Raw genomic sequence first — 23,927 nt, forward strand, 5'->3', positions numbered from 1 at the left:
CTGTAATTTCTTTTACATGTTCCTAAGAAATCTGTGGGTGGCAAGAAGTAAAATGTACCTGATCTGATTGAAGTATATGGGAAAAAAAACACATGTAGACTTCAGTAGGATATCGACATGGATGCTTAGGCACTGTTAAAGTGCAGAAAAATGAGGCAGCAGGATCAAGTAAGCAGTATTTTCCTTTTAGCTGAGGAAAGGCAGTCCTGCAGTAACACTGCTCCTCATGTCTTTGCCTTTTAAATACCCAGTGACATAAATATTAGATGCATGTTAAGCCTCAGATCCATCAAACGACTCCTTATCTTGAAGCACATGAATACTCTTGGCCCTAGTAAGAGCACTTAAATGGTAGCTAAAGGACCACGGATGTGAAATGAAGTAAACCTAATTTCTAGTGTGTGAAACAGACAAATCTCTGCACACTCTTATGCCAGGGGTTAACTTGGGCCAGGTGTTGTTAAGAAGTAAAGACATGAATAATCTCCCATCAGACTTTTGCATCCAAATGGCTCATTAAAGCTGCAATATTCATAGCTCGTGAGAGTCCTATAGATTTACGATGGCTAGGAAAGGATGACGCCCAGCTTACTTTCCCACCAATCATTATTACACGGGAAAGCCAGCGATTTTCTTTAACTCCATTAGCATAACATTAGTGCTTATAAGGACCAGACTGGGGTAGAGACTTTACAAGTCTTATAGGTCAACAAAGTCAAAAAGGGAACTTTTTAGGAGCACAGCTTATATCTCATTAACAAAAAAAAAACATTGTTGGCTAGTGCAGACTGTGGATATTTGCAGTTTGGGGCAGTGAGGAAGCAGTTGGTTTTCCCAACTCCTTCCCAGCTCTGGTAGCCCTGTAGCTGATTTCTTCATAGAGCTGTGGAAGGAGCATCTCGGCGCATGGTACAAAACACAAGGAGGGAACTTCAGATCAAAGCCTTTATTCTTCCTTGCAGCAGATGAAACACTGAGGCATGGGGCTCCTGGGTGGGTATGAGCAAACACATATGAAAATGCACAGCATTTGCAGTGGGAACACACTGGGTTACAGCTGAGATCAATGGAGGGGCTGATAGAGATTATCAATCCTGAGTGGTCTCCCTTAGGCAGAATTGACTGGCAACCACATAATGACTCAGGCTCAGCCCACCAGTTTAGAGCCTGAGTGATAGATCTGCAGATGCCAATCATCATCATTTCCTTATCAGCAGTGTTCAAGTGGCCATTTGTCTTCTACCTGAGCCGCCCTGGTCGGGTTCAAGTGTTTCATCCTCCAAGGTGCGTCTGAGAGATCAATGCACAGCTACAGCTGGTTGAAGGGGACCAAATCCATTGAACAGTTGATTTGGTTCCATTTTACCAGCTTTAGCAAAGCATTTGGCCTCATGGGCTGTGGCAGCAGAGAAGAGAATTCCTCAGGGTCTTTTCTTTCCCAGCTGCCTGGACCTCTTCTGAACTTGCTGCCTGATGCCGCACTGGTTCAAATGGCTTCACTTTCAGGCAGTCAGGATTTATTTAAGCTTCTTAGAGGCTACAGCTGAAGAGCAAGTCTGAATTAAAGAGGCAGGTTGAACAGCAGTGGAATAGTCTGCAGCAGTAACCATCAGCCTGAAGCGTTTTTAAACTTGATATTTGGCTCTGTTTTGAGAGCCACGTTCTATTACAGTGTGACATAAGTAAATGTTAAGCTACTGTTTTCATCCAGATGCTTTAATTATCACCTCCTTCCCCCTTTCCTTTCACTGTTTTATGGTGTGCTGTCCTCCTCCATCCCCGTGTTTTGGTGTCTGAAGTGACACCTAACACGCAGCAGCACAGATGTCGCCTGCTACAACCAGCCCAGCCCACAGCCAAGGAACTCAGGCTGCAGAACTCTTCTCCCCTCAGGGCTCTCCTTGAAAAATGGGAGGGAAAAGACTGGAACACCTGAAATCTTTTTTTAGAGGTTAGCAAACTTTGCTTCCCTACTGTGAAGCCTCCTGTGTTTTCTCATCTGGCATTAAAATCAGCATTTTCAGGAGGTTTAAGGCCTGCTCAAGCAATGGTTGTATTTGCTCACCAGAAACCAACAGGAAAGTGGTGGAAAGGAAACAAAAGGGAGGAATGAAAGAAAAAAATAAAAAAAAAAAGCTTTACTTTCTTGCAATCTCATAATCTGGCAATTTGTCCCCAAATGGGGAAAGCAAGTCCCTGCTACACCACTGCTGTCCAAGTCACTCCTGTGATGGTTCACATCTCAACACTGGGGTGTTGATTTCTCCTGGAGAGCCCTGCAGCATGAACACCCCACTGCTAAAAATAACCCAGTAAATCAAATTTTAAAATCACAGCAGCTCCGATCATTTCTGCAGTGGGAGCCAATAAAGTCAGGCCTTTCCTTCTTAACCCGGAGCCACGCGCAGATATTGCACATTGCCATGTGCATAACCTATTTAAAGAATTTATATGCGTCAGAAGGCAAAGGTGACTTTTCCCCCCCTCTCCCTCGCAGCCCACCACGCTGCAAGATGATACCAGGGAAAAGCACCTGTGCTTGGAACCTCTGCACGCAGGAAAATTGCAAGTGGGCCAGCATTTTATCTCCCGAAGAATTCCAGGCTTCGCATTGTCACGGTAAGCACTGCAGATCACTTAACTGCCCAAACCCGTTACTCTAAGCTGCCTATAAATAAATGGAGAGAGAGATGGAGAGAAAAAGGGAGACAGAATAGCTTTTAAAAAAGAGCTCTACAATTAATTTAATCAAGTTATCTGTAGGTACCTTTACAAGAGACAATCAAGCCAAGGAACTAAATGGAAACTTAGACAGTGCAGACCTGGAAGTATTAAATTCATCCTTTGGTAACTTACGGGAGGCAAAGGAAAGTAATTATTTACTGGTGATTGGGTACAGGTGGAAATGCCATTAGCGAGCAAGGCTGTACAGAGCTAAGTCCTGATGGGCACATGGATTTTGGGATAGAGTGCATCAAACTGCCTGAGCAGCACCACCTCAAACACAGCCTGCACACAGGTATGTGTGCACTGTCCCAGCCCTGTTGATTTGGGATCAGTCCTTTGAAAGCAGCACTGTGGGGTTACACCGAGCATCTTCTGCTGGGGACCAGAGCTGTCCCCACTCCTCCCTTCTTTGCTTTGGGGAGTGCCTTGGAACGTATTTGAAATCAATGTGAGTCAGCGTGGATGTTCTATAACATTTTGTTTAAATTCTCTGCAGTGAATTATGGGTAAGGTTTTCCTTTTTAGAAAATTAGGTTTTCTCTTCTGGATGCCATTAATCAAAACTAATGATGTCTCTCTGGTGGTGAGGCTTTCCCAGCAGCTGAGAAAGAGCAGCCCACGTTATAAAGCTGGGGAGGGCTGCAACCCACGGGGACTTGCAGCCTCCCAGCAGGGAGTGCCCAGGTCTCTGCCAGCCCAGGCACTGCCAGGCTGGTCTCTGGGGCTGTACCAGCCACCCTAACAAGATGGATTACAGATATGGTCAGAGATCTGAGCTGTCTGAAGCTCCTGATCTCTCTAGTGAGGCAGGGCTCTTTTCCAAATGCCTGTGGGCGCCCTCCACTATGAAATAGGAGGGATTCAACAGGCAAGATCTGACAGCAGAGTTTGCCAATCCTAACAGCCAGGCAGGGATTGGTGGTGCTCTCCCTTCCTGCCTGTGCCAATGTTGCAAGTGCAGCCTGCAACAGCGCCCCAAACCAGGCCCAAAACCTCGACCACCCCACACCAGCACGGTCAGGTTTGTGCCCAAAGCCAAGTCAGGTCTAATCATCTCCTCATGAAGTTGGGTCTTGCATTGGAAAGGTGTGGGAGGAGCTGGTGCCCCCCTGCTCCTGGCCTTGCCACCCTGACCTGGCAAAGCCTACAGGAGCTGTGGGATGGCACTGGAGAGCCATGGGCATGTGGAGTGAGAGCCAGGGGTTAGAGGTGAATCAAGGCCAAAATAGCAGAACAAACACATGCCTGGCTTTTCCTGCTCTGGTGTGGTGCCTGTGCCTGGCTGCTGGCTCTGCTGTCCATGATTATATCCAGGAAAATGGGCAAAAGCCCCCAGTGCTGTGGCAAGTAGGGTCAGTAGTACCCAACACGAGAATCTCCTCTATCGCAGATCTTTCCACTTCAGCCTCAATATTCTAATAAAGATGTGTTATAGACAGTACAGGAAAGCCAAAGAATTTATCAGCATTTGTCGATATTCTTAATGAAGCAGAAGATTCAACATGCAATAGAATTAGCCTACAACAAACCCTTGCATGGGGCCCATCCTTCTGAGTCCAGAAATCTCCTGCCTATTCCAGTCCAATACACTTTTGAGAAATGAGTAGCCCCTCCAAGCCATTATCATTGTAAGCTAAAAGGCCAAATGAGACAAAGTACTGTTGCTCTTCATCTGAATAAACAAATCATTTTTAGATCAAATGCATGAACAATTTATCATTCTAAAATCCAATCAAAAGGAAAAAAACAACAATACAGAACATTGATTTCCTACAGCTTTATCTTAATGAAGTGCACATTCCCTTTGTAATTAGCTTTGGAAGGGTTTTTTTTCCCTTTCCCAAAGTTAATGTGTTATTTGATTTCCATCCAAACATTACTAAATTGGAGGAAATTTCCTCAAAATGAAGTGGCTTTTGATAATACAGGAAAATTTCTACTCTCTCACATTGCTATTTTTTCCCCCCAAACAGACATACTTATACTGCAGATGGTTCAACTTTATTGCATGGTGTCTTTGTGAGGATGTTTAAATCAATGCCACAGTTGCAGGATTCTGCCCAATGTGCCATTTGTAAACCAGAAAATACAAGCTCGCTGCTTTTATCCTTTTCCTTACAGACATCAAATATTAATTGAACTTACATTATTACAGGGAAAAAGTAGACTGTGTTTTATTAACATTTCTAAAATTAAAGATGTTCAACCCAAAAAGTAGACTCCAGACAAGGCTCAAGAGCCTTCTGCTTGGATTTTATTTGACTTAATTAAAAAGCATTCAGTTCCTTTGTGCAGTAAGGCAGTTGCTGACATTGCAGTAGCCACTCAGTCTTTCAAACCAAAACTATTACCTGAACTTAATAAAGTGTCTATTTAATTTACACACCCTCATGAACTCACCTGTCTCCAACAAACACAACATGGCTCTTGCTAATGAGCAGTGAAGGCAGAAACTTGACAGGAAACTCACCAGCACCCCAGGGTGACTCAACTGCCCCAAAACATCATTTCCATCCCCTTTAATCTGCCTTCTCCACCATTATTGTTGTTATCCAATATCCCGGAGCCAGCGATCCCCGTGCATTGCTGGAAATGCTCTTTGCCAGGCCACCTCTCCCTTCCTCTCCTAAATCTTTGCTTTAAATCTTCTCTTCTTTAAGTGGTGCTGACCAGAGGACTGTTGCTTTCACCCTGCCTCAAGGGGTACTTGCTGAAATGAAATGGCTAATTTGATAGTCTGGTTTTATTTGGGTGTATCGCCAAGGTACACGGCAATATCTATGACAGAGAATAAAGTTTCAAACCCTACAGTTATCACCTTATTCCTTTGTTATACAAAGCATCTAAAGTGACCTTCTCTCTGTCTTAACCCGAATTTTGGTCCTAGGCCTCCTGTAAAAACAACAGTCAAGCACGGACCTGCTCTGTTCAATTGTTACCTGGAGGGAGCTGGCTCCATGTGGGATCAAGAGGGTCCCTCCAAAGCTCTTTTCCCAAAGCACAAGACTCTGAGCAGTTCTCTGGGAGCTGCACCTCCTGAAACCGGCTGTGGAAATAGTTGTGGAGTTGGGTTTTTTTGTTGTGCTACTCACACTCTCAAAAGAGAACAAAGCCGCTCCCTAATACAGTTTGTGCATTTTACGGACCTAACAATTAAACAGGTTTTAAAACATGTGCTGACTGCATAATCCCATACAGGGGAGTGCACTCAGCGTTTTTAAACAGCAACTGATACGAGATTACCACTTAATAGTACAAAACACCAGCAGTCCCGTTAAAATCAATAGAAAATTAGATTCTATGAAAATGCAGTATTTGTCCAATTAGTTATAATTGGAGCAAATGGTGATGCAGATAAACTCCTGGAGGCAGAGGGATTTGTCCGGAACGCTCCCCGCCAGCCGCGGGCACGGCGCAGGATGGGCCCTGGCGGCTGTGCCGTGCCCTGGGCAGGAGGGATGAGCCACCTCATACAGGAATGTTAACTCTTGTCTAATTATGGAGCTGCTCCGAGCCGGCAGGATGGCTCTGGTGCACCACTGTGCCTGGTGAAAAACAATCGGCTGTCACACGGAAACCTCCCTGTTGGACTTGACAAATTATGCCAGCAGACCTGTTTAAGAACTAAAAAATCCTTGGACATGGTGACAGGCAGAGAAAGATGCTGTGTTATTTATTTATTTGCCCAGCAGAGTTTAAGAATTGTGGCTTAGTCCCACCAATGCTCACTTTTTTCCCCCTGCCTGACTGTTGTTATATCAATTTAAACTCCTTCCCACCAATTATTTCTCAGGCTTCTTTCAACTCCTAAAAACTCAGCTGCACGGCAGAATGGGAACTAGGTTATGCAATTCTAACGCTTTATTTTTAACATCTTTGGTGCAACATATTGCCCTCCTCTTTGTTTCATCTTATGACTAAAGAAAAAGAGCGAAGATCCCCTATTGCAGCGGTGCAAAGGGACATCCCCAACCAAACATCTCTCCAACCCCTTCCTCCCCTCACACTGGATGAAAACACATCACTTGCAGTGCAATTATTAATTTGCAGCAAATTTTTTAATGTAAACACTATAAAGTAACGGTTATTTTACCAAAACTATTGGCTCAGAGCTAAGCAGCAATAACTTTCTCCAGGGTTCATATTTTCTTATATTAGTTATTCAAATTATTCAAGACTTATGGGTACAAAGAGAAACAAAAAACCTCATGTTTACCCAGACCTGAAACCTTTTTTGCATTGCTGGACACAGTTACTTACACTGTTAAGGGAACTGTCTCTCAAGAAAGGGAAAAAAAAAAGAAGTGGCAGCTTTTATTTGTTACGCTGACTCAGCCAAATGGTGGAACAAGAAACATTAAGCCCCAATCCATAACTTTTGTGGCTGCTCAAAGGACGTATTCTTCCTCGACACTGATAAAAGTTTAATATGTAGTTGCCCAGGTTTTTAATAAACTTGTCAACAAAAGAGCAAGGCAAATTGATGGGGACCTTCCCAGGAATAAATTCAGTTTCAAATAGGCTAAATGAGCGTGGAGGACAGGGAGGGGACGGTGCACGGGCGACTTTTGCTGGGCTTTGCAAAAATGGCACAATAGATTTTAGTGGGTGCATCTTATTGTCTCAAAGACAAGGCTTTAGGACAAAGCTGGCTTAATTTAAAGAAGGCAAAGTGGTGCAGCACAGCCCTGATATCGTGAGAGACAGAAGGGGCAAAGCCTGGACATAAATACCCATCTCAACCTGCCTGCACATTCAGGTCTCCATCCCACTCAGGAACAAGCTGCAGCGTTGCTCCATGATTTTTCCCCAGTCTCCCACTGCACACATTTCAGTACATCCCTTTCATTTATCACCTGCACAGCCACCTCCTCTGTTTGGCCAAACCTTCCTCACTCCTTGCTCCATCATTTCCCTTCAAATACTCAAGGTTGAGCTTAATTAAAGCACAATAGAGTCCTTTTCCTCTGCTCTTTCAGAAGCTGTTTCACTTTCTTGCAGTCCTTAGCTACAAGCACCCCTCACTTTTAGGGATCAGTTACCCTACATCCCCATGGCCATGAGCTCCAGGCAGTGCCCATCTCCTCTCAGGGTGGGAGTGAAATGACCTCACGAGATTCATTACTTTCTGCTAGCTTCAATCAAGTCGGTGTCTTAAATTATTAAGACTTGGGGTTTTTTTTGTTAATTTGTTTACCCAAAGTAAACACAAATATTAAATCAGAGCTTCCAATAGTCTCGCTGCCAGGAAATTAACAAGCAAATTAACCCGCAGCCTCCCAGATGGGAACACCAGTCTTTTCATCTCAGCAGCTCCTTGTGACACTTTGCTTCCCATGTCACCATCTCCCTCCTGACACCTTCCTTTGCTTGCACCAAGCTGCTTGAAAAGCCAAAGCCAAGTCCTGTCTCCCATGCCAGGTCACAGCTCAGATTGGAAGCGCTGTCCCGGCCGTTGTGGTGAACTTTATTCTCAATTGCTCTTAGGTCACTGGATTCCTGCCCCTGTGGCTTTATCCGACTCCCCAAATGCCAGGGTTGACTTGCCTATGTAAGGTCTTTGCAGGGATGGCTCCTATCCTTACAGCTGCTGGGTGACTTCTGCGGTTGGTGGTCACGAGTCCCACGCCTCCTGGCTGCCCAGATGCCACCTAATCCTGTCCCCCCAGAAGGGCAGCTGAGAATGAGCACTATTTATAGCAGTTGTTCCCCAGTTCCCCCAGGCTCATCAGTCTGCCCAGGGCTTTTTTAGATAGAAGCAGTGGTCCCAGCACAGGCCATATCTGGGCATGGCAAGGCATTTGCAGGCACGGCTCTGTGCTTCAGGAGAAAAAAAAAAGGAAAAGAAAAAAAAAAAAAAAGGAAAACCCTGCATCTGCTGGAGATGTCAGTCACCTGCTTCCCTTGAGCCTCCTGAGCACCACCAGCAACTGTTCCAACTGCTAAAACCTTTGACTATCAAATCCTGCTTTAGTCAAGACATATCTGTGTCTGAAAGCCTTCCCCTTGCACACAAGGGGGTCATCCACCAGCGCTGCTGCTCCGTACAGACTGCTCTGGAAAAATACAGACTAACCCAGGGATGCTCGCTGGTGCTGCTTACACAGTGCAAGCAAAAACACCTCAACAGCATCACAGGGTGCTGCAGTGGTCAGGAGACAGCAGCCCACAGGGACACTGTTCCACCTGTAGGTGCCCACCAAGGTGTTCAGAGCTGGGCATGCACAGCTGGTTAAGCCTGGCATAGCCCAACCTGCCCGGTGCTGGCAGAGTCACCCAGCACACAGGATCATGGCCACACCGGTGACCAGCAAGCAGGCCCGCAGTGCTGGAGCACCCCCACAGACCCCATCACCCCTCATCCTGCTGGGATACCCCCCAGGCATCCATGGCTCCATGGGCACATGGAGGTCCAGCCTCCATTCCTCACACGTTACGCCTGTTCCAAGGTGTGGGGAATGCAGATGAGTGTTTGCATGACATCACGAGGGCAGAGGGGCACAGTCCAGGCAGGCTGTGCTGTCTCCCCAAATACACACCGGGCGGAACTGGGCAAGCCAATGCCAACCAAACCAGGACAATCTTGGCCTCATGTCATTGCCTCCATCCACCTTGGCCACCTCCACCTTCAGCCTCACAGTGCAAACACAGCTTCAACTACTCCTCAGCAAAAAACTACTTTCCCTCAGAGGGAAACTGAGGCAAGCAAGCTACACAACTTGTTTGCAACCCCAACAAGCCAGCAGCGGAGTCCATGTTCTCTGCTGGCTCCCATCCTTGGAGTACTGGGCTGCTCTCAGCGTGACCCCCCACATCCCAGTGGGAAGGCAGCTCTCAGCATCGCTGTCCGCTTGGCTGAGGTCAAGAGCAGCTTCAGCATCACACAGCAAACATTTAACCCAGCATCTTCTCTGGGAGGCACCCGCCAGTGCGGCACTGAAATCAGCCCTGGGCTTTCGGGGAGGCATCAGAGCTGAGGAGCGAGGATATTTCTCTTGCTAGGAACACACCACCCCCTCGCCCACAGTCACTGCTAAGTGCAAGATGTGGTGAAAGTCTTTAAAAATAGATATATTCCCAAGCAATTCATGCCGCTTGCATCTGGCAGGGCAAACCTAGCATGGAAGCTCCTTCTTACTGACTAAAAAGGATTGTTAGCAGCTCGAGGCTCATGCAACCTTGACTCTCTCCTCCTCTTTTCAGGGCCTTCTCTTGTTCTTGGCCTAAACCAGTCCTGGGAAACACAAGGGAAGCCCTGCCCAGCTAGGCTGGTGTCAAAGGCAGGGAAAGATACTGCAGTGCAGTGCTGATCTCTTCTGCAATCGGACGTGCAGACTAGCCCGAGTGCTGAGTCAGCACAATTTCTTTTTTGATTGGTTGATCTGAGTAACATATTTTCAATGTATGCTAAAGGGGCAGCAATTAATACCTTTTCCCCCTTTCCCCACTTTCCCAAACCGCCTCAAATTGAATGCACAAATCTCACCCCCAAAGTCACACTCTGGTCCTAAATATTCTGAGGCTCTTTCATTTTTAATTTAGGGCATTAAAAAAAAAAATTTGCAATCTAAGCGATGCTCACTTTGATCGACTTGTGCTGCTGCAGCTAAAATATCTGTCCTGCAGGTCAATCTAATCATGCTTAATAGCAGTTTATTCTTCAACGCAACATTTTTCACGTTGGGTCGACAGTTTTAAATGAGATTGCTGATGCACCCCTTTACTAATGCTTTTACCAGGGCCGGCACATCCCTTGAAATACTTGTGCAATAAAATGCTTTATTGCTCTTGATGAATGCACTATTAAACTTGAATTGCAAACATGCCCCCCCTTTTAAAAAAATAAATAAATAAAAATAGAGAGTACTAGAATTTATGGGACCACCTGTCTTCCAACATTAAGTAATAGTAACAACTGTAATAATGGATCATCAATGTAACAAACACGCAGAAGTACAGAAAAAAGAAAAACCCGCCAGGGAAAACCGCATGGCACAAATTTGTCCCTGTGCTCTCATGTGCACGTGCGAAATATCCATCTTATACCTGCCGGTAGTTCCGCTTACATGCGGGGAATTCATCTCCAGAACGGCTGGATTTTGTGAGGCATAGAATAGAAAAATTTAACTAATTTGGTCCACTGGATTTATGGCTTTTACAATTCTCAGAGCTCCTGTTTCTGCGCCTGGCACTGCACAGTACTCGGCTCGCAGGACGGATGGGCGCACCTGAGCATCCCAGCGCTGCAGGTACAGCGCGAGTGCTCCTCATATCACACCCGCCACGGCTCTCAAGGCCAGGAGATGCTCACCAATTTATAGAAAGCTTAAGAGAAGTGGCTTTAATTTAGCTGTAAAATACAGCAGGCTCAGTGCAACGTAACGGCCGCAGTTTTAATCCAAAGCGGTGTAAAAGGGATGAAGAGCTGCCATGGAGAAGAAGGATGGCGCAAAGTGGTTGGTGAAGGCCTGCAGCCATCGGCTCCTTCCATTGGTGTCAACAGCAAAGCTACCATGGCTCCTGGGGGGCCACATCCAACCCGTTTCATTTTTAACATTGTCCAAGCCCAGGTGACACCGTCCATGGCAAAGCTTCCCCCGCCATCTCCGCTGCCATGCTGCGAGACAGCGCTCAGAATTATACCTTTGAAAATATTTACATAAAAAATAAATCCGAGCACTTAGCGACTTCCTAAAGTTAGCAATTCCATGTGATTAACAAGCGTATTAATTCAGAGAGGCGGGGGGAAGGAGATAAAAATTGCATTACAAATGCAGGTATCTGCTGTAAATCAAACCATGAACACCTTTGAAAGAGCAACATGCACTGGCACACGGGTTTTAGTATAACCTGTGCTGAGAAGGGGAAGAGAACAGAGAGGGGGGAAGAAAAAAAAAACAGAAAAAGAAAATAGAAAAAAGAAAAAAGGAAAAAAAGGAAAAAAGAAAAAAAAGAAAAATGAAAAAAGGAAGGAGAAGGGAAATTAGAAGGAGTCGGACAAAGGGTCAGCAAAGAAAGGAGGGTAATTTCATATATAAATTATATATTAGATATAATGTTATGTTATATGCAGAATGGTGAGAATTGTCCTCATTTTTCATCCAGAGACTCAAGTTAACATTGCTGATTTACAAAGGAGCAGAATTACAGTCCTACATGAAACCAGTGCCTTCCTGCCTGGGTCCAGCTCATTTCCCAGCATCCACCAGTTTCATATTTAGGTCTGACCCCAAAATGGGGCTGGACACCCACAGGACCAATGCTTGTGGGGTCATGGGGGCCAAGGATTGTCCCCAGGCAGGGTGGCTGCTGGTGGGGCTGAGCCCAGGGGTTGCTGCATCCCTGCAGCCGGGTCCTGAGGGACAGTGCCGCAGCCAGCCAGGAACACCCCAGCTTTCCAGGGCCCAGCACAACCAGAGCATCTGAGAAAGCCAACAGAATAATGTCCACACCAGCCATCCTCCTGTGCAAACCAAGCCTTCCCAAAGCCACTTGGCAGAAAAAGCAAAGTCTCCTCCTCTGCTGGGAAGGGGCTCAGCACTGCCCACAACTCCATCAGCCGTGGTGTTTAATTTAAACATCAACAACAACAACAAAAAGCACCTCGATAAACCCCACAAATCCTACAGGTAGGAAATCTCCCCAACAGCCCAACCTGCCTTTTCTCACCCACTACTCACAAGCACCTGCTTGAGTTCGATCCCTCTTGGCATACCTGGAACAAGTGATGGCGGCACTCACCGTGAATAGACGGATAAAGACTCCCCAAAATCCAAACTCAGAGCCTCGACTGTTCCCATGCCTGGAGGAGGATGCTGCCATGGGAAAGACTTGATCAACCTCTGCATGACAAGTCCTGGCACCACACCTGAGGAGCCCGTGAGCAAGGCGAAGATGGGGTTGTGATTGCAGGGAAATCACTCAAAACCAAAATGCTGCCCTCAGCAGCCCCAAAGAGATGGAAACTGGAGTTTGGAAAACTGGGGAGCAGCTTTTTGAGGAGTTCAGCTTTTCACATCATAGCAATTTTACAGAAACATGAGGAAATTTGGGGCAGAAAGCTTTAAACCCTCAGATGTGACTCCCGCCTAGGCAGAACATTAAATGTGTCTTTAAACCAAATTTCTTTTATCTTGCCACATTATTGTAGGATCCTGAAAAAACAGCCAACTATTTTACATTGGAAAATGTTACAAAGGAAAAGGCTTCCAGAATTAAAGGATCTAATTTTTGTATTTAAGACCCCTGTATTCAGGGTACTCCTTTGGCTTTGGCTGTGATCCACTGACTCGATGGCTCACCACACTGACAAGGAAGATCTCCTTCTCACCAGTTTTAAGCATAAAAAGTTTTAATGTGGGAAAGATTCAAAAAGCGGAATTTGCACACTAATTTAAAGCTAAAACACCACACGCCCAAGTCTCAACTGTTGTCTCCTTTTCCTCTCTCTTCTTCTCCCCCCACCATCCACCTCCTTTTGTTGTTCCTAGATTTAAAGATCAGCCAGCTTTGTTTGTTATCCGGCCTTATTTTTGGGGTAAAAAGGGTCGCTGGAGAAGCAGGAGAAGGGAGTGACTGGCCTGCATCCCTGTTAAAACCCAGGAGCGGACAGCCAGCTTTCCTCTGGCATCGCCTTTCAAAGCCCATGCCGCAGTCAGCATATTGAATATTTAATGTCCTGATGAGCATTTCCACCTGCTGACACAGGCAAAGTGACAGAACAATACACGCGCTGGAACAAGATCATCAATTGACTCCCCAGTCAGTCTGCCGGGTCAGGCAGTTAAAAAAAATAATAATATAAAATAATCTGTCTGTCTTTCTCCCCCGCCTTGCCCGGGGTCACACATTGCTCCTCTGAGAAGGATTCCCACCTGAAATACATACTTCTTTACATTCCATAGCTTGCCAGGTTCATATGGGCATATAAAGAAGTATGTCTCTCAAGCAGGTAGTTTCAATATGCGCATTTATATGGTCACAGGAGGAAAAATAACGCTGATTTACAATTTACATCCTGAGAGTGAGTTACGGCTCAGTTCAAACCAGCAGACTTTCCTCCTGCCCAGCCTATGTGCAGACAGACACACACCCCAGCTCCCTATCCTTGCCAGTAATGCTGGGCTGAGCCCTCAGCAGATGATGGATTTTGGGTCCTGGGAAGGGGAACTGCATAATTCACTGGACACAAAGCAGCAGAGGTCCAGTGGCTGCCCTAGCAGGGGCTCTTTGAAACGTATACAGCACAGAGTAAAAGCCAGCCTCCCAGTCCACCTAAAAAGTAGGTTTTTGATTCTAAATCATAAACTTCCAGCATTTAAAAACGGCAAAAATGTGGTTTAGTGGAAAGCCTTTGCTGTACACGCACATAGGTTTCATTCCAGACAAAGCCATGTGGGAGAAAGTTAAATATCTATCAATTCCCAATTGCCTCCATCCTACAATTTGGAAACAAAAAGCCAATTTGTTTTCAGAAAGCCAAGAATCGAATGGCAAGCTACTGATTTACAAACCACACCGGGAAGGACTGCTCCATTCGCCAGAGTAAGAGAACTCATCAGCCCCAGACACGCGATTGCTTTATCAGTAAGTAGAGATTAAAGCATAGGAAGAAGAAAGCATCTTACCTAGTGAATCCAATGATTTTTCCTCTGCTGGTCCCTGGGAGCGAGACACTACCCCCACAGATAAGCAACCCCCAAAAGATAGCACATGCCTTTTGGCGCGTTCAGGGCATTAACCATAAAAAATAATTAAAAATCGCTTCTAATAACTCATCCGGTTGAGCTCCACGCCTGCTAAGGGGCTTTGGGAAGACCTGCAGACATAAAAGGCAGCCAAAGCGAGGTGCTGGGAGCTCGGGCCAAGCCTTGCCGAGTTCTCCCCGCATCCTCGTGGGATGCGCGCCCCGGCCGGCACCGCGCAGTGCCCGGTGATGCTCGGTCCCGCACGCAGCTCCGCTCCTGCTCCTGCTCCTGCCTCTGCCCCTCTGCCTCGCCTCCCTCGCAGCCGTGCTGAGCTTTAAAGCTGCCTGGACAATGTGGGCCGAGTGGCAGGGCTGCGCTGGCCGCCCGGGCTGAATGGGAGGCACAATGGGCAGGATTTAGGCAGGAGCGCGGCGGAGGTCACGCCGGGCGCTGCCTGCTCGCTCAGCAGGGCGGGCACGGTGCCTCCTCACCTGCGCCCGATCGATACCAATTTACAGGCAAATGTGCAATGGCTGCCTCCGTGTTAATGAATTTTACCGTTCCTCGCGGTCTTCTAATGAACCCTTTAAGGAGGGTTTAAGTAAACTTAGCAAGTGGCAAACTAAGCACTTTGGAATACCTAATTGCATCGATGCGTCTCACTGCTTTTTAAAATATCACTGCCAGCTGGGGAGCAAATATTTCCCCGCGCCCCATCGACTTCCAGCACCACTGAAGAGCAAAGGCCGCATGGAGCCCGGGTGTAAATCCGCCGTGCTCAGCCCCAAGCCCCAAAATCGCTTCACACCCCTCATGCAACACCTGCACATGCCTCAGTCCTGGCTCTGTGCAGCTTCCCCCTCATTCCATCAGTTTGCTGGCCCTTGTAACCATCATTATTTGTCTCATTTAAAGGCAAATTTCAACCTTTAGTTTGGATTAAGGGGAAGAGAGATGGAGCTGTGGCACTGGTGTAATGCATGACTGCAGTGAAATTAAAGCAAAGGGAGAGCTGAAGTGTGTGAGGGAAAGTCTGAGTGATTCAGATTAGAAAAAAAAAAGCCCAAACAAACAACAAAAACAAAGTGTTGGTGGTGGGGTGTTGCACAGCCACGCACTCCATGGTATTGAATTTCCTTCAGACTGACAGCAGTAGTACAGCTACTGGACTTCTTGGGCTGTTAAACATCTGCACCTTGTACCCAATTTGATTTCCTCAAATGCATTTGACATGGGCTGTCCTAAATAGCCCCGAACTTCTGCAAACCAGCAGGACAGCAGCTGCCAGCCACCTAAAGCAAGCCCTGTGGAAGAGCTTTAGAAAAATGACCTTATAAATCCTTACTAGAACTGAAGACAATGATGCAACCACAGCAGCAGAATTCATCGTGGCGATTTAGATTTGCTTTGAGGTTCTGGGTGGAATCTTGTGCTTTCCAGGGTTGTGCCATTTGGTGGAGGAGCAGACAAATGGCCATGATGGTGCCTTCAATGTAACATCAGAGGCACCCTGTGAATCCCATCCTCCAGCCACCACCAGGAGTAGAGTAGTGGTGGGTGAACATCAGCCACTATCTTCAACCCACTTGGGCTCACTGAGCTCCTACACTTACTTTTGGCAGAAAAACATGTGCAATAAAACTGTGGCTGTTCTGGAGAGAAAAATGGATGGAGACCTGGATCATGCAGAGGCCAAGGGGCAAATAAAAGGGGAGGGAAGAGCCTGAGGTACTGCCTGAAGGTGAAAGAGGAAGGAGCAGGGTGAGAGGGATGGAAAGCAACATGCTGTATAATATCTCCCTGCTCTGCCCAAAGCTCAATGTGCTGCTCAGGTCCAAGTGTCAAAGTCAAACTGAAGCTGTGCAGCAGAAACCTTTGGGGACTTTGTATCCAGCCCCTGTGTAGGGCTGGGCACTGGAAAAGGGACCCACCAGTGGGGCTGAGGTGGAGGCAGATGCTCGTCCCAGCACAGCCCATGGCAGAGAGACTGAGCTCAGACCTTGGGAGCCACAGACACAACCATCTGCTCGAGAGGAACCCAGCAATTAAACTGACAGCACAAATCATGGATTTCTGCCTATACAATTACACAGTGCACACTCCCTCCGGCACAGGCACACATCTACCTGTATCCACACTCCCCACACAGCCTGGAGATGGGCTGTGTCTGGGTGATACATTACACCTGCTTGTATAGAGCATTTATATACCTATGCATAAAGATGCATATAAAACATCCATATGCATGCTATAAAACGTACCTAAATCTGCATGAGTGTGTGTGTGCACCACAGTATCCACCTCACCAAACTGGTGTCTATATATTCATGTGATAGGTACCACCACTGGCATATAAAATATAATGACCACAGTCAACTCTGAGTTGCAGAAGCAATAACAGTCAATTGATGCTACACTTCATGTAACCTGAATTCCAAACCCTTGCAGGGAAACCTAACTTCTCCTCCTCCTCATATTCCCTTTCTGATGGTTCACAAACCATGCGCCTGTAATTAATACTCATTTCTCGGCATTTTAACAGTTAATCACTACAGCATTGAGATCATTGCAAGTTAGGCTAAGTTTAACCACCTCTCACCCTTTTGCTCTGCCTGATATCAGCTTATAGCACTAGTTTGTTGCAAATAAATAAATAAAGCCCCAATCCCCCCAGGTGTCATTAGCCAGCCTGTGTCTGAATTAGGTATTTAAAGGCCGGTTTAACCTTGCAGAACGGTTGCATGTCAAAGTTCTAACATTTCAGTTCAGATTATTCTAGTGCACTGCTTGCTCTGCAGTTTGTTAGTTTTTGTGGGTTTTTTGTTTTTCTTTTTTCTTTTTTTTTTTTTTTTTGAATGCGGAGTATGCCACAGCAGAACAAAAAAAAGAGGGGGGTGAGGTTTCCTAAGCGATCCACAGATTAAACACACATCCAGCAAATCCCCACACAGACACACACACACACATATACATTTGTGTATGCAGAAGCCCATATTTAAGTCCCCGGGTAAGTTGGATTGGCAGGTAAGTCCTGCATTGGCCAGGAAAAGTGTTTAAACCAAGCTGAGCTGGTAGCGGTTAAAGGCAAGACAGGGAGCAGAAGAGAGGGGGGGGGAAAAAAAAGAAGACATACCAGTTAGGAGCTTCTGTTGCAGCAGAGGACTCACCAGAGCACTAGCTGAAAGCTGAATCAGCTTTCGAGAGTTAGGGATGCATAGAGGAGGGTCATGGAATCACAAGGTAATAATGCGCTTCATGCTGCAGCCGTCAGCCTTCTCCTTATAGCCAATCTCTAATGCAGGAAGGGAACAGAGAGCAGGCCCAGGGATGGGATTAGTCCTCACTTGGAGAGAAAAAAAAAAAAAAAAATTAAATAAATAAAAAACCACCAGGCAAACCCTCCCCTCCCACCCACCCTTACCTCGCCCCCGCCGCCCGGCACCGGCACAACTCCATGCCCGCATCCCCGGCGCTGCAGCGCATCGCAGCGCGGTGCCGCGGGCGCGGAGGCAGCGCGGAGCCGCGGGGGCTGCGCGGGGCGGGCGGGGAGCGCCGCGGCCAGCCGGGGGTTAAGGAGCAGCCACCGTGCCCGCCCGGATTGCAGCACACCTTGATGCGAGAGGCTGCGCCGGCACGAGTGCCTGCGCACCCCCCACCCACCCTCCACTCCCTTCCCTCCTCCTCCTCCTCCTCCCTGTCACCCCCCCGGGGGTCAGCCCGGGCTGGGGGTCAGGCTGCGGGGGGATGCACACGGCTGGGGGGGCTGGCGGAGGGAGGGGGCAGCTCTGGTCAGGACGCGAGTCCACCTTTCCAGTGCTTATATACCCAGCGAAGCATCCCAAACACGCACCCCCGGGCGAGCGGCCCCTGCTCCTGCTCTTCCCTCCCTGACCATATTTAGTCAACCACGGCAAAAAATAGCCCGTCAGCTGGAGCCTGCCGAGCAGGGCTTGGAGTTCAATCGCTCCTCGCAGCCCATTGACTACTGGTCCTGCAGGGTCCTGACTCTGCCTTTTTTTTCCCCTCGGCTATTTTTAGCTAGGCCAAATAAAGAGGGAGCTCATCTTACTACTCTGTGCCGGCCCGAGGTTTCGCGGGGCCCGGGCTATGTTTGGTAAGCACCGGCGTTGAGAGACACAGAGCGGAGACCTTTCCGTGCTGGAAAACCTCAGGCTGTCTCCTGCTTTGGTTCTTTTCTTCTCCTTTCCTTTCTTTTATTTGCATTTCTTCCTCCGTGGTAGAAAGGTCTCCAGGTCAGAAGGTGGGGAAGAAGCTCAAAAGATCCCGATTTTCACCTTTCAGAAGGAAGAACTGCGTTTCAAAAACCTCATGCTGGGGCCAAGTCCTTCACCACAATGTCCTGGGCACATCATTGTCTGACCATGTCTGTCCTCCTGCGTCTCCAAAGGTGCTAAAGGCTGGGAAGGTGTTGGACTTTCTGCCCTACATGGAGAGCACTGGGAGCCTCATTGCCAGGCAGGGAAACTCCCCTGTCAGGGTGGTTAATGCGGAGCACCAGCACAGTGGTGTCTCCTGGGTTATGAGGCCACAGGATCTTTCCAACCTCCAAAGTTTCATCCAGCAGGGAGGGGAGATTTTGGCAGTGCAGGTACTGCCCTTGGCTTGTGCCCAGAGAAGCAGGTGAACATCTCTAGAAACTTGAGTTACACCCAGCTTCAAAGCGAAGATGTCCAGGGCCCTGGGGAGGTCACCTGGGGATAGTAAATAAATGATGACAAACATGGCAATGCCTGCACTCAGCCAACCTGTCCTGCTTGCTTGCAGCAGACCTCCATTCTGGACCACCTCCCCAATCCCATGTCCCTCCCTGCCAAGCTCTCTGCAGGTCTCTACACCTCACTGAAGTTCCCATGACATCTCAGACCCCCAGAGCACCTCATGCTGCTGCCAGACCAGAGCTGTGGGTGGGTTTTGGGGGATCAGGGCTGGAGGGACCAGCTCCTGGCAATGGATGCGTGGGCAGTGGTGGCTGGATGTCAATCTGGGTTGGGAAGTTTGCATGAGCCTGGTGAGGTGCCCAACACCCTCTGCTCCTATCAGCAATCCATGGATGTGGAGTGCTGTGTGACAGGGACTCACAGAGACCCAGCACCGTGACCCCAAAGGACACCTCCACTTAGGACATCCATGTGAGACCATCAGACAACACTCGTCTGAGGCTGTTAGATTTGTTGGGAGCTGATAGCAAGACATCTAAGGATAGGAAATGCCTGCAGGAACCACCCCATAGTGCCACGAGGTGGGAAGAGCTCCCAGAAGGTCCCAGAGGTGTGTCCCTGGGCTCCCGGAGGTCCCCAGCTCTGAGGACAATGCCAGAAATAGCCACTACCCGTGACGTGTCTGCTCTCTTTCCTGGGCTGCTTTGGCTGTTTCTGTGTCTCAGCCTGAGCTCTGCTGGGAACCTGGATCCCCTCTGCTGCCCCCCACTCCCAAGGACAGGCAGTTCCACATCGTCAGTGTTCCAACAACCCAGGACAAGTGTGTGGCACCAAAACCACCAAGTCTGGTGTCCTGTAGGTGCCAGAGCCATCTCTGCAGTGACCACAGCATAGAGTGGCCCTCAGGCAGCTCTGTCTGAGCCAAGGAACCAAACCTGCCACCCCTCATGGGGCTGGCAGTGGGGACAGAGACTGTAGGAGAGCCTCTCCCCCGTCCCCACTCCTCTGCCCCAACATGGTCCTTGTGATCACCACTGTCCCCTCTGCACCCTCAGATCCTTTTCCCTTGGAACAGCTGGGAATTTCTCCACACTGACATAAACCACTGTTGGGTTTTTCTCCTCCCTTTTTCCAGTGTTGCAGGGATGTCCAAGCTGCTCCTCCCTGAGCATCAGTCAGGACTGTCAGGGCTTTCCCAGCCTGTGCCCTTTCAACAGCTGAAGCCATGGAAGCTCTTCTCCACTCTGACTCACCTCAGGACCACCCCAGGAAGGCCTTTACCCAAAGTACCAGCCCAGCCAGCACAGGGGATCATTGCCTGGTACTCCCTGGGGAGCACTTTTGAGAACATGAGTGCCAGGAGCAACAGCTCCTCGTGCTGTTTTGGGGCACATTTGAAATCACAAAGCACGGGGGGTGTGTGGCTGCCACTGCCCCAGCAGGACCCTGCCCCGGCCACACGGGAGCTCTTAGGAACCACTCACTCTTACAGGCACAGCCATGCCCTTCTTTGGATGGAGTGAGCTGTTATCACCTCCCTGACAGGTTCCCCGGGGTTGAGAATCCACCAGACACCGAGATATGTTGGGAACAGGAGCAAACTATAAAGGGAGATGAACCAACAGCAAATCTCCGAGATGTGAATTAAGAGATGGTTTAAAGCCCAGACCTGGGTTTTGCACACAGATTTCTTCTCTTCACTAATTGCTTTAAAAAACACACTCACCCTTGAGCCCCTAATGGGACTAAAATATCTGTGTTCTCTCCAAAGTACGTGGCATCTTTTTATCAGGACTTGGTTTGGGGCTTGTTCCATGGGCTGATAATGCTGGGAGTTGGGGATGCAGGGAGTGCCAGAAGAGATGGGGCCTGGATGTGCAACCACCACCATCAGACAGGCTTTATATATATATATATTTGCATACATATATACACATATGCCTAATAACATATTCATGTGTGCACATAATAATTCTGCATTAAAACTTCTCTAAACGAAGAAACCTGAGGAAGCTGCTCAGCATCCTGTAAAACTGAGCCAGTTCAAAGTGATATGCGAGAGATTGCAACACTCCAAACAAAATGCAAGATGTTACTTTAAAAGCACCAGGCTCGGGCTTTTGAATTTATGTAACCTAAACTGATTTTGTCTGTTTAAAATTGTTGTTGCGTGTTGGGAATCTCAAAGAGGTGAGGAGCAAAGCTGAAGACGTTTCCTTTGGAGTCCAAGATTACAAGCCCCTTTGCTTCTCCCTTCAGCTCCAAAGCTGTTAATGGTTTGCTTCATTTTATTAACAGCAGACAAGAAAAAAAAATTTCCTCCTTGGAGCCTGTGTGAGGTGACAAGCTGGATAATAACAGCTCCTTTGGAAGTTTTTATAGGGCATTAGGCAAACATAGTGGATGTTTATAGACTTTTAAAAATGCTGATTATATAAAAATGCATTTATAGCCTTCTAAAATACCAAGCTACTGTAATATAAATATTTCCAATAATAAAAACGAAAAATGCGAATTATTGGCTTGATTGGGGAATTTTTAAAAATTGATTTCTCCTTTTCTTTGGGCCAAAAGCTGACCTCAGACCATAAGACTGGCCAATACCCTGTGAAATGCATCAGGTCAGTCAGGTTTTCACATCCTGCAGAAGATGCTGCACTGTCCTGAGATGAAGCCAAACTGACTGAACCGTGCACCCCATTCCCCTTTCCAGTACCTCAAACACCTCTGGCTCACGGGAGCTCCTGGAATGCCCATTGCACCTCCCAGCCACCTTCCCCTGGCTGCTGCTGAGGAGGTTCTTGGTCACCCAGTGCTTGGTCTTCCTCTGTTCTCCATAAGAACTTGTATGAATAATTAAGTTTTTATTGGCACAGAAGCCTGAGTGTGGTTCTGTCCTGTTCCAAGCTGATAAGGTTGCTGTGGATGTGCCTTCTCCCTTTCTGGTCTTTTTTTTCCCCCTACTTTGACACAAAATTCCATCAGTAGGTGGAATTAGCTTTTGCTAATGGCAGTTGTCTCAACACAGATAAATTCTTTCAAAAAATTGAGCTTCTGACAATTTGGCATGTTCTTACCAAGAAATACTCCAAACACTTAGTGAAAATGAGTTATTCTTTATTTTATAAAAGCAATCCTTCTTGGTTTTTTTCTCTTATTAATAATTGGGAAAGACCAACTCTGGGCTTTGGAGCTGCCTGCAAAGTCCCCAAAGTCAGCATGAGATCAGGTTTTTAAAATGTACAGTTCAACCCAAAAGAAAAGGATTTATTTCAATTTCATCTCCCTGGAGCTAATTTTCTTCCTTTTGGGTCATTTAAGTTCTATTTTTTTAAATAATTTTTTTTCAGTGTCTTACCTCTCCAGTAACAGAGCCCATTGCAAAATTTCCCATTTCCTAAGAAAATCTCAGCCCCAGTGGTGAGGAAGGATGGAGGGAAGATGCTGCCTGCAGCTCTGCCACCAGATGAAAGCAGCAATTGCATCACCATTTTGCAACATAACAGCGCTCAAGAAGACATCTCACAACTTCTCCCAGAGGCCAGCTCCAACCTTCTCTGCTGCACACAGACATAACCCATCTGTGTGACACACACAAGTCATGCCATATAATGAAAAATGTGGGCTAGGGGTTTTTTCCTCCATGCTTCAGGGTTTTTTTGGGGTTTTGTTTTTGCTTTTGGTGGGGTTTTTTTTGTTTGTTTTTTGTTTGTTTGTTTGTTTTTCCTTTCATTTGGTGTTTCTAACAAGAGATAGAACATAAAATTGTTTCCAAGCTAGTGACAAACGGAAGGGATGTTCATTGACAGCAGAGTAGTGACACCTTTTCCTTTCAATATCCCAGTGTGGGAGGCACTGTTGGGTTGGTCTCCCTTGTTTAATTGGGAAACTGAGGCAGGAGAATGAGTTGCTTTGTCTGGGAAGGAAAGGAGCAGCCGGGGGGTGCTGGGGCTGTTCCCCAGCCCAGCCACTCCGGGGTTTATCAGCCTCCCACTGTTGGCAGATGAAACAGTGACATTGGAGATAACATAGACGATTACCCACAGCTGACTCGGGTCCATTCACATGTTGGGGCATTTTTTTCTTTTTAATTTTTTTTTTTTGGTTGTTGTTCTGCTCAGCAAGATGTGATGGTTGGGTTTTTCCTTGACTTTTCAGAAGCTGTGGAATCCAGCTGTGGGGTGCTCTCCCAAGGATGAAATACAGCTGTTTCAGGGGCTGGTTTGGAAGCTTTGCCTATCTCTGTATGCACATATATGCAAATCCAGCATGTTGTGCCTGCAGTTTGCATGTGTAATATAATACTCTTGTTTTGGAAGGTATTTCCCTGAAGACACTATCCAACACAAATGTTTTTTAATTATTTGAGGGGTTTTTTTTCCCTTCATTGCTGGAAGAAAATGAACAGTGGGCAAAAATACAGAACAAAATATTTTCATAGTGCTCTGTTTGCTTTTAATGTACCCATCTCTCAGATATTTGGCTCTTACTGTAGTTTTAAAAGATTATGCCATCATACTCTGAGGGAAAGAACAAAGGAGCACTCATAAATTTAACCAAACTTCCCATATTCTCCAATCTGTCTGATGTCTCTGAAACCTGGGATCTTCTTTTGTGTCAGAGACATTTATGTCTTCTCCAATGTCCTTCCAACAATACATGTTCCAGCAACAGGAATTGCATTATATACTGTGGTTTTGTTTGTGGCAGAACTAAATTAAATGAGTACATAAATTACTCTGCTCCTGGAATAAAGAAACAAGCTAAAGAACGCAGTTGCCTTTTTTTTTTTTTCAAAGTGGGGTGGGGTTTCTTTTTTTTTGATAGGATGAGT

General features: G+C 47.1%; 1 long non-coding RNA gene and 2 other non-coding genes across 3 annotated transcripts; all 3 read right to left on the reverse strand.

The window, feature by feature from the left end:
- Window positions 1-931: 931 nt before the first annotated feature.
- LOC121470943 (uncharacterized) lies at window positions 932-18,016 on the reverse strand. Its single transcript, XR_005982279.2, has 2 exons — window positions 17,836-18,016; window positions 932-17,757 (listed from the first exon to the last, which is right to left on the reverse strand). It is a non-coding gene; the product is annotated as an uncharacterized lncRNA (long non-coding RNA).
- Window positions 1,304-1,374, reverse strand: MIR133-3 (microRNA mir-133-3). Its single transcript, NR_049105.1, has one exon. It is a non-coding gene; the product is annotated as a microRNA mir-133-3 (primary transcript).
- On the reverse strand, window positions 13,597-13,668 carry MIR1-1 (microRNA mir-1-1). Its single transcript, NR_049089.1, has one exon. It is a non-coding gene; the product is annotated as a microRNA mir-1-1 (primary transcript).
- Window positions 18,017-23,927: the final 5,911 nt, after the last annotated feature.

The sequence above is a fragment of the Taeniopygia guttata genome, chromosome 20 (genome assembly GCF_048771995.1).
Source record: "Taeniopygia guttata chromosome 20, bTaeGut7.mat, whole genome shotgun sequence".
Classification (NCBI taxonomy): Eukaryota; Metazoa; Chordata; class Aves; order Passeriformes; family Estrildidae; genus Taeniopygia; species Taeniopygia guttata.